General features: G+C 51.5%; 2 non-coding genes across 2 annotated transcripts; both read left to right on the top strand.

Annotated features, from left to right (window-relative positions):
• Positions 1–246: 246 nt before the first annotated feature.
• On the top strand, positions 247–411 carry LOC140455788 (U1 spliceosomal RNA). The gene has a single exon (XR_011953040.1). It is a non-coding gene; the product is annotated as a U1 spliceosomal RNA (small nuclear RNA).
• A 4,041-nt stretch (positions 412–4,452) lies between these two features.
• Positions 4,453–4,617, top strand: LOC140455787 (U1 spliceosomal RNA). Its single transcript, XR_011953039.1, has one exon. It is a non-coding gene; the product is annotated as a U1 spliceosomal RNA (small nuclear RNA).
• Positions 4,618–6,322: the final 1,705 nt, after the last annotated feature.

Genomic DNA, 6,322 nt, shown 5'->3' with positions numbered 1-6,322 from the left:
AAGCTTGGGGCAGCTGCCGCCAAGGCGCGGTGGGGAAAGACCACCGTGTAAGATCGGCCTGCCGAAAGAAGAACAGGGGGCCCATACAGACGTTTTTTTTTGGGCTCTGCTGATGCCTCAGCCAAATATATGTATATATACAAGATTGAAAAAATGCACAGGATTGTAAAGGACAAGAATAAAGTCGAATCTGTGTTTGTAAATATTGACATATGTATGGCATGATCCAATGTACAGACCATCAAATCATTTATGAATAAAGTATATTTTTGAAATAAAAAAAAAAGGTTCTCCCAGGACGAGGCTATCCCATTGCACTTCGGGTGTGCTGACGCCTGCGATGTCCCCAAATGCGGGATACTCGACTGCAAAATTTGTGGTAGTGGGGGACTGCGTTCGCGCTCTCCCCTGAATTACAAGCAAAAGTCAGATGATCCTATAGATGTCGCTCATTTGTGCTTCGTGCGGCTTCTAATATATCCCTGTATCTATGTTCACTTCAGTTTCACTCAAATTCACACGTAATGCCGCCCCTCTTATTTCATCCTGCAATAAACCGCTATCTTCAATGCTTTTCACAACAGGACCGCTCTGCCCTCATCAATCCTCTTTGGTACTTCTTCAAAAAACTCAATCAACTTTGGGAGATATGATTTCCCACACACAAAGCCATGTTGACTATCCCGAATCAGTCCTTGCCTCTCTCAGCATGTAGTCCTGGACCTTGGAATGTGCCTCCAACACGTGGGAAAGGTCGACTCCTTGTTCTGGAAGACCAACAATTTTTTGGAAGACCAGAGAGCAACTTTCACCATTTGCCACGCACAAAGCCACACTGACTGTTCCAAATGGGTCCTCGCCTCCCCAAATGCCTCGAGATCCTAACTCTCAGAATCCTCTCTCACAACTTAGCAACCACAGCCGTTAGGCTCACCAATCTATTGTCTCCATTTTGTGATTATGTGTGAAAGAACAGAAACCAACATAGTCATTCTAAAACATGAGAGACTTAACAAACAATCGAGGTCTTTTTCGGTATATAATTTCAGTTACATCACACTGTAAACTTTTGCTCTCAATTCTGTGTCTTACAATCTTATTCTCCCCAACCACGTGATGAAGGAGCAGTGCTCTGAAAGCTAGTGCTTCCAAATGAACCTGTTGTGGTGTGATTTGTAGCTGACTAGGCCTTCTGTGGCAGTGAATTCAATGAATTTGCCACACTCTGAATGTAGGGAGTGTTGCTGAACATAAAGACCTTGGAGTGTCGGTTCACGCTTCCTTGAAAGTCGACTCACAGATCAATTACAGAAGGTATTTTGTAAACCGGACGCTACGTCCAGGGCCCTGATGGAAACGGTCAAAGACGCCAAGCTGCACGACGTCTTCAGCGCCCCTGCAGACGGAGCGCAGCGTAGATACACCTGGTCACGGGCAGACGGGTCTATCCGCTCAAGGATAGATTACCTGTTTGTGTCCCGAACGCTCTCGGTCAGATCCACCGACGTCAAGCCGGTGTTCTTCTCTGACCACTGCCTCCTGCTGGCCGACTGTCACCTACAGGACGAACAGCGGGCGGGCAAGGGAACGTGGAAACTGAACACTAAGCTGTTGACCCCGGGAAACATCGAAGAGCTCAAGAGGGATTACGCAGGTTGGAGAACCGTGAAGCCCCTCTTTGAGTCTCCAGCGGACTGGTGGGAAACGGTAAAAGGGAACATCAAGAGGTTCTTTATCCTCAAAGGTATCCAGGAGGCGAGAGAGAGGCGGGGAAAACTGTCCCAGCTCCAGGAAAGTATGCAGAACCTGCTCCTGCTGCAGACGATGGGGGTGGATGTCACGGAGGACCTCAAGGAGGTGAAGGGCCAGCAAGCCTCGCTCTTTGCCTCGGAGGCCTCCAGGATAATCTTCCGGTCCAGGGTCCGCTCGGTGGAGCAGGACGAGACGTGCTCACGTTTCTTCTTCCAGAAGGTGCACAAAGAGAGCTTCGTGCTCAGCAGCCTGAAGAAAGAAGATGGCTCGGTAACGTCATCTCAGGCTGACGTCATGAGGATCAGCAAATCCTTCTACGCCAGCCTGTATGACTCGAAGCCGACCGACAGCGCGGCCTCCCAGTCGTTCCTGTCCTCTATCACGGAGGTCCTAGATGACGGAACACGAGAGAGGCTGGACCAGCCGCTATCTCTGGATGAACTGACCAAGGCCCTCGAGTCCTTCGAAAAGAATAAAACTCCCGGAAGCGACGGCTTACCGGTCGAGGTTTATTCCGCTCTTTGGGACTCGATCGGCCAGGACCTGCTGGAGGTGTATGTCAGTATGCTTCGGGCAGGTACCATGAGTGAATCCATGAGGAAAGGCATCATCACCCTCGTCTACAAGCGGAAGGGAGAGAGGGAGGAAATTAGAAATTGGAGACCGATCTCACTGTTAAATGCAGACTACAAAATCTTGTCAAAGGTCATCGCCAACCGGGTCAGGTCTGCTCTGGGATCGGTGATCCACCCGGACCAAACCTGTGCTGTACCGGGCAGGAAGATCTCTGAGAGTCTCGCACTCCTCAGGGATACGATCGCCTACGTGCAGGACAGGGGGGTGGACACCTGTCTCATCAGCCTGGACCAGGAGAAAGCCTTTGACAGGATATCGCATACATATATGAGGGATGTCCTCTCCAAAATGGGCTTTGGGGAGGGAATCGGAAATTGGATCAGACTGCTCTACACCAACATTGTCAGTGCAGTCTCAATCAATGGGTGGGAATCAGATAGCTTCCCTGTAAGATCTGGAGTCAGGCAGGGATGCCCCCTCTCACCCGCCTTGTTTGTGTGTTGCATAGAGCCATTTGCCGAATCCATCAGGAAGGATGCGAGCCTGAGAGGGGTGACTATTCCTGGCAGCGGGGGCCTGCAGGTTAAGGCCTCCCTGTACATGGATGACGTCGCTGTTTTCTGCTCGGATCCGCTGTCCGTGCACAGACTCGTGTGCATCTGCGACCAGTTCGAACGGGCCTCGGGGGCCAAGGTAAACCGAGGCAAGAGCGAGGCCATGCTCTTCGGGAACTGGGCCGACCAATCCTCTATCCCCTTCACCGTCAGGACTGACCACCTGAAGGTGCTGGGTATTTGGTTCGGGGGGGCTGGGGCGTGCGCCAAGACCTGGGAGGAGCGGATCAGGAAGATGAGACAGAAACTAGGCAGATGGGGGCAACGGTCGCTCTCCATCGCGGGAAAAAACCTGGTCATCAGGTGTGAGGTCCTCTCAGTATTGCTATATGTGGCACAGGTCTGGCCTATCCCCAGGACCTGTGCCGCCGCAGTCACCCGGGCCATCTTCCAATTCATTTGGAGATCAAAGATGGACCGGGTCCGAAGAGACTCAATGTACAAAGACCGGTGCAATGGGGGAAAAAACACGCCCAATGCCACCCTCACCCTGATGGCCACCTTTGTGTGTGGCTGCATCAAGCTGTGCGTGGATCCCCGGTACGCAAACACCAAGTGTCACTACGTACTGAGGTTCTACCTGTCCCCGGTGTTGCGAAGGATGGGCCTGGCCTCGCTGCCGCGGAACGCTCCGAGTAGTTGGACCGTTCCGTATCACCTGTCCTTCGTGGAGAAATTTATGAGGAAAAACACCTTTGACCACAAGTCCATCAGGAAGGGGTCAGCACGTAGCGTCCTTGAGACCCTTCGGGAAAAGGAGAGGGCGGATCCTGTCGAGCGGTTCCCTGAGCAGACTGTCAAAGCCATTTGGCAGAATGCCTCATCGCCAGAACTTTCCAACAAGCACCAAGACGTGGCTTGGCTGGTGGTGAGAAGGGCTCTGCCTGTGAGATCCTTTATGCACGCCCGGACTCTCTGCCGCACCGCACGCTGCCCTCGAAGTGGCTGCGGGGGGGACGAGACTGTCACACACCTCCTTCTGGAATGTGCCTATGCAGAGGAAGTCTGGAGAGGAATGCAGTGGTGCTTGTCGAGGTTCGTCCCGAGCAGCGCCGTGACGCGGGACTCCGTGCTCTACGGCCTGTTCCCCGGGACTCACACCGAGACGAACATTAACTGCGCCTGGAGGATCATCAACTCGGTGAAGGACGCTCTCTGGGCGGTCCGAAACCTGTTGATCTTCCAGCTGAAGGAGTTGACCCCGACCGAGTGTTGCAGACTGGCACATTCCAAGGTCCAAGACTACGTGTTGAGGGACGCGCTGAAGCTTGGGGCAGCTGCCGCCAAGGCGCGGTGGGGAAAGACCACCGTGTAAGATCGGCCTGCCGAAAGAAGAACAGGGGGCCCATACAGACGTTTTTTTTTGGGCTCTGCTGATGCCTCAGCCAAATATATGTATATATACAAGATTGAAAAAATGCACAGGATTGTAAAGGACAAGAATAAAGTCGAATCTGTGTTTGTAAATATTGACATATGTATGGCATGATCCAATGTACAGACCATCAAATCATTTATGAATAAAGTATATTTTTGAAATAAAAAAAAAAGGTTCTCCCAGGACGAGGCTATCCCATTGCACTTCGGGTGTGCTGACGCCTGCGATGTCCCCAAATGCGGGATACTCGACTGCAAAATTTGTGGTAGTGGGGGACTGCGTTCGCGCTCTCCCCTGAATTACAAGCAAAAGTCAGATGATCCTATAGATGTCGCTCATTTGTGCTTCGTGCGGCTTCTAATATATCCCTGTATCTATGTTCACTTCAGTTTCACTCAAATTCACACGTAATGCCGCCCCTCTTATTTCATCCTGCAATAAACCGCTATCTTCAATGCTTTTCACAACAGGACCGCTCTGCCCTCATCAATCCTCTTTGGTACTTCTTCAAAAAACTCAATCAACTTTGGGAGATATGATTTCCCACACACAAAGCCATGTTGACTATCCCGAATCAGTCCTTGCCTCTCTCAGCATGTAGTCCTGGACCTTGGAATGTGCCTCCAACACGTGGGAAAGGTCGACTCCTTGTTCTGGAAGACCAACAATTTTTTGGAAGACCAGAGAGCAACTTTCACCATTTGCCACGCACAAAGCCACACTGACTGTTCCAAATGGGTCCTCGCCTCCCCAAATGCCTCGAGATCCTAACTCTCAGAATCCTCTCTCACAACTTAGCAACCACAGCCGTTAGGCTCACCAATCTATTGTCTCCATTTTGTGATTATGTGTGAAAGAACAGAAACCAACATAGTCATTCTAAAACATGAGAGACTTAACAAACAATCGAGGTCTTTTTCGGTATATAATTTCAGTTACATCACACTGTAAACTTTTGCTCTCAATTCTGTGTCTTACAATCTTATTCTCCCCAACCACGTGATGAAGGAGCAGTGCTCTGAAAGCTAGTGCTTCCAAATGAACCTGTTGTGGTGTGATTTGTAGCTGACTAGGCCTTCTGTGGCAGTGAATTCAATGAATTTGCCACACTCTGAATGTAGGGAGTGTTGCTGAACATAAAGACCTTGGAGTGTCGGTTCACGCTTCCTTGAAAGTCGACTCACAGATCAATTACAGAAGGTATTTTGTAAACCGGACGCTACGTCCAGGGCCCTGATGGAAACGGTCAAAGACGCCAAGCTGCACGACGTCTTCAGCGCCCCTGCAGACGGAGCGCAGCGTAGATACACCTGGTCACGGGCAGACGGGTCTATCCGCTCAAGGATAGATTACCTGTTTGTGTCCCGAACGCTCTCGGTCAGATCCACCGACGTCAAGCCGGTGTTCTTCTCTGACCACTGCCTCCTGCTGGCCGACTGTCACCTACAGGACGAACAGCGGGCGGGCAAGGGAACGTGGAAACTGAACACTAAGCTGTTGACCCCGGGAAACATCGAAGAGCTCAAGAGGGATTACGCAGGTTGGAGAACCGTGAAGCCCCTCTTTGAGTCTCCAGCGGACTGGTGGGAAACGGTAAAAGGGAACATCAAGAGGTTCTTTATCCTCAAAGGTGTCCAGGAGGCGAGAGAGAGGCGGGGAAAACTGTCCCAGCTCCAGGAAAGTATGCAGAACCTGCTCCTGCTGCAGACGATGGGGGTGGATGTCACGGAGGACCTCAAGGAGGTGAAGGGCCAGCAAGCCTCGCTCTTTGCCTCGGAGGCCTCCAGGATAATCTTCCGGTCCAGGGTCCGCTCGGTGGAGCAGGACGAGACGTGCTCACGTTTCTTCTTCCAGAAGGTGCACAAAGAGAGCTCCGTGCTCAGCAGCCTGAAGAAAGAAGATGGCTCGGTAACGTCATCTCAGGCTGACGTCATGAGGATCAGCAAATCCTTCTACGCCAGCCTGTATGACTCGAAGCCGACCGACAGCGCGGCCTCCCAGT

Source organism: Chiloscyllium punctatum, chromosome 30 (assembly GCF_047496795.1).
Source record: "Chiloscyllium punctatum isolate Juve2018m chromosome 30, sChiPun1.3, whole genome shotgun sequence".
In the NCBI taxonomy this organism is placed as follows: Eukaryota; Metazoa; Chordata; class Chondrichthyes; order Orectolobiformes; family Hemiscylliidae; genus Chiloscyllium; species Chiloscyllium punctatum.
The sequence above is the reverse complement of the archived record's forward strand: the minus strand, read 5'-3'. Positions and strand labels throughout refer to the sequence as shown.